This window comes from Alligator sinensis, unplaced genomic scaffold (assembly GCF_000455745.1).
Source record: "Alligator sinensis unplaced genomic scaffold, ASM45574v1 scaffold377_1, whole genome shotgun sequence".
In the NCBI taxonomy this organism is placed as follows: Eukaryota; Metazoa; Chordata; order Crocodylia; family Alligatoridae; genus Alligator; species Alligator sinensis.
The window spans coordinates 64,307-77,626 of record NW_005842047.1 but is presented as its reverse complement, the minus strand read 5'-3'; the positions used below and the strand labels follow the sequence as shown (position 1 = coordinate 77,626).

Sequence of the window (13,320 nt, the reverse complement as noted above, 5' to 3'; positions counted from 1 at the left end):
GAAGCAACCTACTGATAATCAGCTTTCATGACCTTGGCTAATTTTGTTATGAAATCACTTTTTCCTCTACTTTTTGCTCACTGACTACCCTCATCCATACAACTACAGCATGGGATGGTGTGGATAGGGATGATCTTGCCTCGGGCAGGGAGCTGGACTAGATGACTTCCAGAGGCTCCTTCCAGCCCTACTTCACTATGTTGCTATGGGCTCTAGTATTAGTTAACCAGTTATTGCTCTTGTAGTTCACTAAATGCAATGGCAAACAATAAAAAAAACTGTTCTATATATTTTTCTCAATTAAGCTCATTTAAATGGAGCATAGGTACAAGAACTATACTAATATGGCTATGCAGAAGGCTGAATGAATGGCAATGCTCGCAAACTCAAGGACATGCTAAATGTCTTACTTATGCTGAAAGTCAGGGGACTAAAACATAACAATGACAGAATGCAGAGTTAGGCTTAATACCTGTGCCAGAGGTTTCCACTCTATTATGGGGAGGGCCACCACAGAGCTGTTAGTACCTCTCTCTCTATGGTATAGAGGCAAAGGGAAGGTTTATTTATTGCATGCTGCTACATATATACATAGAACCAAATATGTACATTTGGGGACTACATACAACCAACTGCCGAGCAATAGGGCCATGGCAGTATTGCAGATCCTTTTGGTGCTTCACAGCTCAACATGTGTTCTCCCCCACCCAGATGAACCCATTTACTCAACACAGTATGGCCCTTAAGTTTATCTTAGCTTTTATGTTGTACTACAAGAACACAATTCTGTCCTCAAATATAACTTTTCAATTTCCCGTGACAATGAGTGCTGCAAAGGTATTTTGGGGGGGCAAAATTTGTCTATGTCCACAAAAACATGCGTGTGGGAGAGGGAGAAGAAGAGAAAGAATCACACAAGATCCTTTGACCCCAGCTGACTTCCTGCCCCTGGGGCAGGGGGCTGGACTCGATGATCTCCTGAGGTCCCTTCCAGCCCTAATGTCTATGAAATCTATTATATCACACAACACTTTCAGAGTTGTGCGATTTAAATTTGCAAATTTGAAACAAAGCCCATTATCACTCACGCTTACAGTGCATTACTAATGGTTTATTTTAGTTACAAATCTAAATATGCACAGCATCACGAAAATGTGAAATAACCTGAACCTAAAAGTAGCCTGGAAATGAAACTATTGCTCTTCTAGACTTGTACTGTCTTTCTGTAAGCTCATTATATGGGATAGGCTTCTCTAATGCATCTGTTAAGAAGGAAAATGCAAGCAGGGTATGGTTTTAATCCTAACAAATAGACCAGTTATTCTCACACCCTGCTGGCTGAACCTAACATTTCAGGAGCACCATTCATTAGCACAATATATTCCATGTACTCAGAACAAACTGGGTAAATGAGCTTCCTCTGATGCACAGTCAATAGAAAACTGCCTGTCTAATGGATTTGACAGTATTTAACTAATCCATATCCATATATAGGATGCAGTGCTGGGAGACATGTTGTAGGTTTCATGATACCCTTGGTGAAATTTTGTTGTCTATGAGACCCCCCTCTACACGTTACAGGTATTGCACAATTAACTGGTTTACTGCACAATTACCTAGAGAACAGCTACACGTGCAAAGTAGCTATATCACACTAAAAGGCTCCAAACAGCAATGTAGTTAGACCTCAAAAACATGTGCTAACTTTATAGTCGATTGCTATCCAGCTTTAATTTACACGTGCAGCAAGGTCTCCCCTGCTGCTGGGAGCCCCTCAACTAGAGTGTATGTGGCACGCACGTGTGGCACGTCAGAAGGTATGACTGTTGTGAATCACGCATTAGATTCCATCGTGCCTTTGCCTGCACATATAGAGGGGACCTAAATCTAAATTAACAGAATGACCTGAAGATCTAACTGTCCAAAATTTGATTTCAGTCCTATCACCCCTTTGGCACAGTCAAAGCACAATGAGTCCCTGCATGCTAAGAGCTCAAATTGCTGTCAAAAGCTACTTGAGAGAAGAGGATCCATGTAAGGGGAACAGAACATTGACCATTCACAGCACTGACACCAGGCACTGCACAACTCCCCAAAACAGCAAAAACTAATGAAATATAGTTTTTGCCCAAAGGCCTGTTTACACTCCCAGAATACATAAGAATGAAAGCATCTGGCTATTGGCAGACATTAAGGCAGTTGCACAACTGAGGTCTGAGGAATTTTATGCCCCATCCCAAAATTGTGTGACCTATCATGCCACATGTGCATGTCAGGTCATGCTATTTTGGGAAGGGCATAACATTTCCCATACCCAAACAGCTCAAATTCTAGCTGCCAGGGCTGCCCCATGCCAACCTGATGATCAGCCGTCTGTCAGGATCCTGGGTCTCGAATGCAGCCGCCCCATGGCCTATCCCTGAAATTAGACAGAAAGCAGTCCCGGGTCCCAAAATGAGACCCGAGGCTGCCCTCTGCCTAATCCCAAATGCAGGGCTTCCCAGGTTTGCTGCCTTGCACTGCTGCCTGCAAGGAACTGCAGGCAAGACTCCTTAAAGTGCCTGGTTGCAGGGAGCCTCAGGGCTCCCCACCCAGTCCCAGACCTAGGGCTACCTCATTGCCAGGCTGATGATAAGATGATTGTCAACATCCAAACAGAGGCATCCAAACAAGGCGGCCCCAGATCTGAGACATGCCAAACATTAAAACTATGGTTTCATACAAACCAATCACAGAGATGTTCCACACAATATGGAATATCTTTATGTCATACATTTTATGTGAAATATCTTTGAGGCTCGTTTGCCATTAATGGCACCATAAGTTAGCTGTCATGTTGGTGTGATGAATGCACTAATTGTGCCATAAATGTCATGTCTGCCAGGGCCCTCAGAGCCATTCCCTAGATGAGACACTTAGGAAGACAGACGTGAAGCCCTGGGAAAAAATTCTGAAGCAGCACAGCAAGAACCTAGCAGAGCTGGAGTTGTGAAGTAGATTCTTAGAAAATGAAATGGATAACTAAGTGCATGGAGGAATCAGAGCAAACAATTCACTCCTTCAGAATCATAGTTTTATACTGTTGCAAATGGGAAAATGTGTTCCTAAAGCACAAAAGAACTGTAAACAGCAGAGCAAAATTATTGCAAAGGCAAGGTAGAGGCTGTACAATATGTGAACTAGAAAACAAGCTAGATGCTGTACGATTTGTAAATTGGAGGGAAGAGAATGAAACTGCATCATAATTTTTAGAGAAATAGTTTCCAGAAATAGAAAAATAGGAGACTTAAACAGAATGTAAAAAGAATAGGGATAAACTATAGGTTTGCACTCAACTTTTCATTTTGAAGCTGAAATTCATTTTTAGACAGATCTGAATTTTTAAAGCTCTTTACTTGGCCTCCAGGTAGCAGTAGAAAATATACGTGTTTCTGGACACCCAACACACAAAATATATCAAAATGAAAAACTTTTAATTTTGAATCAGCTGAAAAAAATATTGGGTATTTTTTAATATAATAAAACCAAAAGAGCCAGAGAAATCTTGCTCCCACTGAAATCAATGGCAAAATGTCAGGTCTCTCCATAATATAATTTGACCTTATCACTGTATTGTACAATTTCTAGTTTGGCAGGTCTCACCAAGACTAAAAATTAATATATTGGTTAACAGCTTAATGTTTACCTTGGAGACATCTGAATTTAACTGAAAGATATACAGGTAGGTTAACCTGGTTAACGTTTCTATGATAAATACTTCCTATAGTATATAGGCAGACAAGGTTCTTTGGGTGAATCTGATATCTTTTATTAAACCAACTAAACAGTTGGAGAACAATTTTTAAGCAAGCTTTCGGGTTCAAAAACCCTTTGTCAGGCTAAGGAAGTTTCAGCAGTTGGTGTGTGCTCTTCCTGGATGGAATGAAAAATAAAAAAGCTGGTGACTAGATTATGGCCAGGCCAATCCTGAAAACTAGTTTACTAGAACATATCAATGGAGAAATAAAAATATCTTTGGTTCTTGCCCTCACCAAGCATTCAGGGAAGAACTTCTCAAGTTTCTGGTTTTACTACGTCGGATTTTTTTTTAAGAAAAGAAAGTTAAGTTCAGTGGCTTCAGTCAGTCCTTTTAAACAAATGAACCAAAAAAAATCCAGCAATACCAAATTTCAAGCAGAACTGTATAGAAAGGGTCCTGGCTACATGTTCAAATTAAAGCATGATAGAAACCAGCTATAGAGTTATTACACATTTTCAAGCACTAACTTCATAGCTGTCTGGCTCTTCTTATAGTTGGATAGTCATTTTTATTGTGTGATAATTACTTTGCATGTGAGGCTGATGTAAATTCATTGCACAATTAACCAGTTAATGATACAATAATTAACCAAACATCGCAACAGATTCCATTTCTGCTAAGAGAGAGCTTACCATGCATCCCCAACTTCTACATAGCTCAAGCTTAATTGTAGAAAGGACCATAAATGTCAGGTACAAACATTACATTTTTGCTGGTATAAGTGATCCAAAACCAGTCTACACCCATAACAGAACAGAAGTTTGGCACACAGACTGGTTTAAAAATGGCAGAACCCAATCAAATATTTGCCCCTCATCAAAGAGTGAATGTACATTCTGTTCACTACCAATCTAAACTACACCACTTACAGAAAACTATGCAACTCAGAGTCTGCCTCAGGCTTTTTGAATGTCTGTACCTTGTCAAAAGGACAAATATTCAGAAGAGATAAACTGTAATAAACAACCTAAAATGCTACTGGCAACATTTTGCTGAACTGTACACTAATCCCTCTTTATTGTGGTATGTTTCACAGGGTTACCCTTTTACAAAGAGACTGAATGGCAACAAATATGAGCAACATTTATAAAACACATCTGGAAAATGTTTGCTTACAATTCTCAAGGGAGAAGCCACCAACAATGCCGTTCTCTCTTCCAACACATTTCTGATTCTGTGCCCTTCATGTTCTTTAAAAAGAACATGAAGGGCATGTCCACACATGCAGAGGCATGCATCTGCCATAGCACAAATAGCAGCAGCACATATCTGTGCCACCGCTTTGTGCCCTAGGGCATGCCCCTGCATGCATGCTTCAGTGCACACCAAATTATCCCAGGTGGACTAGGGGAGGTTGGGGCCAGCACAGTTGCTTGCCCTAGAAGCCTTACCTGGGATCCTGAGGGCCTTCCAGGGAAGCAGCAGTGCCAATCCAGCTGCACAGAGCCTGGTGAGCAGCCAGAGCATAGCTCTGGACAGCCAGGCTCTGTTTTTAGCAATGCGCACTGCTGCTGCATTTGCCACACTGCTTTTTGCAGAGTCCCAGTATTGAACTTTAGCACTGCGCTGAAAATCTGTAGCATGGCACACAGTCGCAGGTTCACCGCACATGGTTTGCAGCACCACAAACTATACATGTGCACTCGTCTGGGCATGCCCAAAGTATTTAACTTTTAGTGACTTAGCTTGTCAGATAGAACTTTCTATTTTAATAGTTGATATAATTTGCAGTATTTCTCAAAATCCATTTGTATTTCAAGAATAATTTCACAGCTATTTCAAGTTAAATATACAGACCATAAAAAGAAGATTGGGTGCCTTGATTTCCTAGTACCCAATTTCAGATATTTAAAAGAAAACCTGATTTTCAAGAAATGCAAAGCATCAGAAATCCAAAATTTTTCAAGGTGTTTTACCCTAGTCTTCTTAAAAAACGTTTGAAAATCTTGGCCTTCAGTACAAAACTGTAGTAACAAAGGAACATCTTTGATCATACAACTGGACTTCTTTCTATGCCACAGACCGCCTGTCATAAACTCAGGAAATTCATTCATGGTTTGATCCAAAGCCCATGAATGAGAGGCTTTGAATCTTACCCAAAAGCCCTGATTAACAGGGTACTTAGGCACAGGACTTGTTTTAAGCAAACAGGACTATTAATATGCTTCAAATACAGCACCTAAATACCTTTCCAAATGAGGAGTTTAATCACTGTGCTGTATTACTATGTTGATAAGTGCTATATAAGGTCACATAGGCCATGTCCATAGGCCATACACATTCAGGTATTCTCTGTGCTACTACCCTGGGTGTAGATCCTGGGGTCAAAAAACCCATAACAAAAAAAGCCGGGCTGGCACATGTGGCAGCAGTGCGTACCACCCAAAACTGGAGCCTAGTCAGTTGGAGCCATGCTCTGGTTGCTGGTCAGGCTTCCAGTTGCAAGACTGCTACAGCTCCAGCTTCCCCAGCCCCCAGGCAATGGTGCTGAGTCCAGCACAGCTGCTGGCCCCAGTCCCCCTACTCCACCTGGCTACAGCACCATGTGGCACAAGCATTCCGCGGGGACAGGTAGCAGCGGAACAAGGTGTGCTGCTGCTACTTGTCTCCAGGGAATCAAATGTCTGTGCTTGTCTGGACACAGCCATATAGATGCTCCATTTGCACCAGAAGAAAAGCCTTGCAAAACAAAAAAGAGAGTTTACAGAGTCAAGGGCTTTTCTGCTGAAGAAAATTGCTCTTCTGCAAGAAATTAGATCAATTACTTACAAGAAAGATCTTCTTCCTTCCAATCTAACTTGAAAGTTTGTACGCTTCACTTGGGAGACAGAAATAGTACCCCATAGCCCTTTGGAGAGGGAGGAAGAAAAACACTAGCTCCTTGACAGGTTGCCCATGGGCAAGATGTCAAGAAACACATGGGGACCTTGTCTCCTCTCCCACCAATCACTTGACGGGAGAGGGGAGCATCCTCCTGAGACAGGAACCTCGGGAGAGATCCTGCCGTGGGAGAAGAGCCCTGGTCCAGGGTGCTCCTCTGGTTCAAACTACAGTAGTGCAGTGGGAGGCAGTTGGAGCCCTCGTGGAGCCCCGAGAGAATCCGCACCCCTCAATCAGCTGATTCATGGGATGGACAGACAGGTAATACTCCCATGGTGGGAGAGGAGCCCCCTCCTCCCATTCCACAGGGAAGCCTGCTTGGAATCAGCAAGGGGGGGCAGAGAGCCACAGGGGACAATTCTCCCATGGCTGCAAGGAAGCCTTGGATCCAAGAAGTCCACTGCCCCCTCCCCTCCCCGCCCCCCAACACACCTGCCAATCGAGTTGGAAGTGTCTGGGGAGCAGTTATCAACTGTGCCACGGCTGCCACACTTGTGCTAAGGCTTAGACAGCCTTGCAGCTGCAGGAAATTGTCAGGGATCAGACACCAGGTGGGGGAGGCTATCCCCAAGTCCAGTTCCTAGCCCCCCTGACTTTAAATGTGACCTGCACTGTTCAACTGGGTGGCAGGGAAGAGACTGTAAAAGCCGTGGGGTTGGGAAATGAAGCCTGGGAATCTTTCCCCATGCTGGTTCATGGTCTCATGGGCTTTAAAAACTTCATATGCTGCCCAGCTGGGAGGCATATGTGCTGCTTTAAAAGCTGGGAGGCGGAATTTGTCTCTGGCCCCAGCTCCCCATGCCTCAGGCTATGAATCACCCTGTGCGTAGGTCATTTGAACTACACACAAGGCAATATAAAAGCTAAGGGACTGCCTACTGAAGCCTGCCGCCTTCCCAGATGGGGTACAGAGCAGACAGGTGAGTGATGGGCTCCCCTAAAAGGTGGAGGTGGCCCCGAGAGCTGCCCTCTTGTGCCCCCTGGCTAGAGAGCTCACCAGAGGGCTGGAATGTATGTATGCTCCAGCTCCCAGAATAAATTTCTCACCAATAGGAATGAATGCCTGGATGTAGCCTAAGAGTATAAATGAAATACAGGGTCTGCTTTCATTGTTACTTTGACAGTAATGCTTTCATTCCATCAAGGATTAAAAAAAAATGTCAGGCAGAATAGTGCCTTCAACTAACCCTAAACAGCCTTATTAAATAGTTTCATTTGTCACATAACACCCTGGAAAATATGCAACTTGTCTACCATACTTTATTGTCAGCTCACAAAGTCTTGTTCTCATATTTGTGGCTAGACTGCTGCACTGCAAGCATTTTTTAGTTATTTATTTTATAGAAAATGCAAAGCGGCATCCTTCTTTGGTTTCTCTCAGTTGTCTGGCTACCAAAAAATATTTAGAGAATACAGTTCAGAAATTAAACTTCATACTGCTTAAAGTCTTATTTTTTCTGCTCTGGCCTGACAAAATTATTTGACTAATATAGCTTTAAGTTGTCCTTTAACATCTACAGTATGCCTACTTTGTCTTTCTTTATAAAGATTAAAAATACAAGTCAGTCATGATTATGATGTATTTAATGTTTCTACTAAAACAACTCGGGCTGCTACATACGTAAAACAAACCAAAAAAAAAGGTGCTTCATACTTGTCATGCCCCCACACCGAGCCCAGCCACAGGCCCCCGCAGTGAGGGAGGGAGTGGGGCAGGGGCTGCACAGCCAGGGCAAAGTGCGGAACTGAGCTGTGAGTGGCTCATCCGGGGGTGTAGAGGGGGGCAACTCCCGTCACTATGTACCCTCTGGATGAGCCACGGCACTGTCCTGTGGCCAGGCTCTGCAGTGCCTGTCCCAGCTCCAGCCTCACTCCCTCCCTCACTGCTGGGGCCTCAATCTACCCGCCCTCTAGCCCCCTTCTCTCACAACAGACTTACCAGCCATATCTAGCTGCTCTCCACGCTTCTGGGCTGCTCTCCTGGTCGCCTGCATGCTGCGCTGTGGCTGAGCACATGCACGGGGCCATTTATTGGTCACATTATCAGCCACATCAGCCAAAAAAGTCAATTGCCAATACTGTCACTTTTCCTTATATCAGTGCTGATCTGATATGGGACTGATGTATTGGTGCACCTCTAATAATTTTTTTTCATCCATTCTGTGTACCCCCTACAACCTTTTTAAGTATCCCTAGGGGTACGTGTACCCCCAGTTGACAACCGCTGATCTAAATTGATGCAAGTTTGATCCATTCCCTGGTTTAATGGTTAGAATGAAAAACTTGTTTTGTTATGCATTGCGTCTTGACACGGGTGCTTTTTCATTTTGTTTTTTGTGAATAAAACTGCAAGTATAAATAGAAATTTGCTCAAAAAAAATTGAAAGATTTTGCATTAAATACCAAAAACAAATATATTATGAGCAAACAAGAATATACAATAAGACTAGCCTAAGTAGGGGGGGCATAGGCAGGAGGAGGAAAATATAGTATAATCATCACTTAGTTGGAGAATAAAACTTCACATAATGAAGATGTGCTCAGGTATAAAAGTACAAATGGTTATTCAGTTAGGATATAAATGAGTTTCTTATTGACATAAATCCCCAAAATACAGCTGAATCTATAACATGAATGTATATGAATAAAGCTTACCAGTAAGTAATAAGATACAGGTTGACATAAATCAAGCATTTTCTCACAGTAGGCCAGGTATCTTTATACTGCTGCTGAACATTTCTCAAGATAATAAAATGAGTCTAGCCTGATTATTTTTTATTCTCTAAGATTTTAGTTTCTAAGGCTTAAGATTTTCAATAATTGATCCTTTGGAGGAAAATCCCCAAGGAAATAAGTGTCCCATTCCTAGGGTCTAGTGAGTATCAGCATATGAATCTTGGTCCTCGTCCTTGTATCCTTTGAATGTATTTTAACAAACTTTCTACCATTGCAGAGTTCTAAAAACCCATCAGTGCTATCAATTTAAATGCCAAAATAGTAAAACCCTGGGGCATGAGCCTGGGCAGTGAAAGCAGGCAAGTGGGTCTGGCTGGGCAGGGAAAGGCTCAGCTAGACCCTAGGCATGCGTTTGGCTGAATGGGGGAAGCAGGGCTTTTTCCCAGCCAGGCCCAGGGCACCAGTCTGGCTGTGTGGGGAAAGCACCACAGAGGTAATAGATACCTGCCACAATAAAGAGGCAGGAGTATCACTACCTTTTGTCCTGCCACTGATTCTCTTTTCACGTGGTCCCAACAAAAGGTATTGATGTCTATTTGCTCATTGTTTGTGCTGCCATAAAAAAAATTTACAGCAGAACAAATGACAAATCAGATGAGAACTCTACTGTTTATCCAAGATTCATGTCGTTTGGTAATTTTAAGCTGAAAGACAGGTACTCAGGATGTCTGGCATTTCCCCCTTAGCTGTGAATTTTCTTCTTTTTGAAATTTCTGAAAGAAGGTAAATAGTTTTGCCTTGAACTGTGTGTTTTTCCTCAAGTTAAATGTGTACTTTCTTGTTGTAAGGGATGACAGAGAGGAGAGTTCTGGCTCTCTAGTTAAGGTATATAATATATGGTGTTTGCCATCCCCAAGCTGCGGTGCAGAGTGGAGGGTGCTTCCAAGCTTTGCTGGTTGCCACATGGGGCCATGAAGGAATTTCCCCCGCTTCCTGTTGCTCCAGGGGTCAGATAGTCTCTCCCCTCCTTCCTCCTGCAACACACCAGGTGCTGACTGCAGGCAAGACTAGCGATTTTGACCAGGGTATGTCAATGCTCCTCCTGGAGCTTGAAGAATAGGAGAGGTTCCTGGAGAGAAGGTCTTGATCCTTGGCTCAGGATCAAACTGAGCAGCACATTTGGGATCAGGAAGGAACTGTACTTCACAGTCAGCCTGACATGGACTGTGGGGGATTTTGCCTTCCTCTGTAGCAGGGGACATGGTCCTCATCCTTGGATCCTTTGAATGTATTTTAACAAATTTCCTGCCACTGCAGTGGTACAATATTGACAGTGCCCTCATCCCCCTGCTTTACCTGGGGTGATCTTGATGTTTTCAGGTAGTGTGTGTGGTAGCTGAGTTTCTGTGAGCGGCTCATTCAGTTTTAGAAACAGATTAGAACAAAGGTTGAGAAAGTTTTGCAGATACGGGCTCGATCAGCCTGACCTGGGTCCCAGGCAGGCCGGTACTGCCAAACTAACCACTTGCCATGCAGTCACAGCATCTGCAACACCCCTCCCTCCAAGTACCTGCCTGTGACACAGTACACGCAAAGCCCCCATCTCCACCTCCACAACTGATTCCTGGGTTAGACCTCTACCGGATAGTTTAGATCGGGCAGGAATGATCCTACCATAACCAAAGGAGTGGACTGAATAATCTCCTGAGGACCTTTCCAGCCCTACTTTTCTATGATTCTCTACTTCTAACATTTTATAGTGTACAAGAACAGCACTCAGTTTCAAAGCATTCATATGTCTAGACTTATTAGTATTTAAATGAGTTCTGGTGCCTCATTACTTAAATAGATACATGTTTAAATAATTTACAACAAATACGTTTCAGTGATGCCTAAACCCAAGTTCAACCTTGCATTCATTTCCTTTTCTTCTACTAGTAATTTCCGTTCTGGAAAGCTTTATACATATGCTTAAACTTATGTATGTGAGAAGTCCTGCTGATTTTGGAACTAAAGTCAACAGGGCTACTTATTTACATAATGTTAGTCAGATGTTAAAGTCACAGGATAATTTATCTTCAACATGAAGTGGATTTTGAATTACTCCAGTGTAAAAATTTCTCCTTTTCATATCTGGTATCTGTTTTTCAATTTTTCTTATAAAGAAGCGAATTAAGCCCTTAGATGATATGGCATTTGAAAGCCAATTTATGGATGTACTGCAGTACATTACTTTGAACCACAATAATTTTAACATACAGCAAGTATACCCCCAAAAGAGTGGAAATGCCCTGAGATTGAGTTTATGCCTTTAAATCAGTCTTAGACAGAACTCTGTAGGTATTATTAATATGAACAAAAGGGATCTTTCCAACTATAATGATGTACAGCTTTCCACACTAATGAATTAATGAAAGCTGTTAGTCTTACATTGTGGCCAACTGCAAAAAAAGAGAAGCCAGTTGATTTTAACCATTTCCTCAGTTTAAGTAATTAGGAATAAGAAAATATACATGTAACAAAAAACAGGAATTGGAGAACTCATGGCAAAAATCTCCTTAAACAGCTAAACATAGTGAAATCTGGCCCCCTTGATATCAGTGACAGAAGTCCCACTGACCTCCCCCAAAGTGGATAATCTTCATTATAATAGATCTGTTGCTACATTTCAGGTAATTAGCACAAGTACAAAAAAGATAGAGTGCTTTTATAACATTTAATTGTTAAACAAAACTATTTCTATAAACTGTCCATCTCCTAAATTAACTTTTTCAGTGCCAAAGACAACCACGTGGTCCATTAAGTAATCACTGAATTGTTATTCTGAAAGTTGTCAGTAGTCCCACTACAGTGAAGTACTTAAGTACGGTTTTAGCTTTCAGGATGTGTAGTGCCATTAAATCAGTTGCAGTACTATCTTGCTGAACTAGTACAGAAATACAGCTCCAGAAATATACTTCTGAAATAATTATGAGTAACCAAAGAGAGGGAGTTGTAATGGAAATATTTATTTCTGCTAATGGTTATACCACATTGCTTTGTCCTATGCCCTATATTGTTTCTGACATCCAGGAATAACAAAACACTTCAAAAATACTGTTTTACAACACACCTAACTTAATTGTCTCTATCAAAGGTATTTAGCCAAGTTACTCTGATGTCAGGCACAAGGCAGGGTAGTGTGACACCTTAGGTTGAGTCCCTGTGAGCAGGAATGTGTGTTCCCCAGGGACAAGTACCAGTGGCACATTTTGTGTTGCTGCTACTTGTCCCCAGAGAACACCCATGCCACCCATGCTCTGGAGCATGACACACTGTCCCAGGTAGGGTAGGGGAGGCTGGGGCCAACAATTGTTGTGCTGGCCTCAGCAGCCTAACCCAGGGTCCTGGGGGCCTATGGAAGCTGCAGCCACGGTGCGCCTGCAGCAGGGGAGTCTGGCTGGAGCATAGCTCTGGCTGGCCAGGCTCTGGTTTTAGGTGGTGTGTGCTGCCGCCACATGCACCGCTCCACTCTTTTTAGGTGGGTAATGCCTGCATGTGTGGCATGTGCCGCATGTGGTGCCACAAACAGGTCTGCACTCATCTGGATGCACCCTTAGAGTAGTGGTTCTCAACCTGTTTGGATGCAAAGTACCCCTCATTAGACTCAGGGCTCTACTGGGGAAATACCAGCTCTTGGCTTTCATGCAATTTTTTTTTTTAATATAGAAAAATTAGAGAGCAATCATTCTATTACAAAGAAGCATCTTATGTCACAGCCTTTGACTAAATAGGCTGTTGCCTACAAAAATCTTATGCCTCTCTGAGTGAGTTAGTCTCTGCTCTGCTTTACATCTAAGGGAACGCCTATGCCACGTGCCATGTTGCCTTAGGTAGGATATGGGAAACTAGGGCCAGCAACTGTGCTAGCCCCAGCAGCCTTACCTGGGGTCCTGGGCGCCTCTGGGAGCTGCAGCCGTGGCATT

At 42.8% G+C, this 13,320-nt stretch overlaps 1 protein-coding gene across 1 annotated transcript in view; it reads right to left on the bottom strand.

The window, feature by feature from the left end:
- MTA3 (metastasis associated 1 family member 3) overlaps window positions 1-13,320 on the bottom strand; it is a 156,987-nt gene that overhangs the window by 100,993 nt on the left and 42,674 nt on the right. The gene's annotated exons all lie outside the window — the stretch shown is intronic.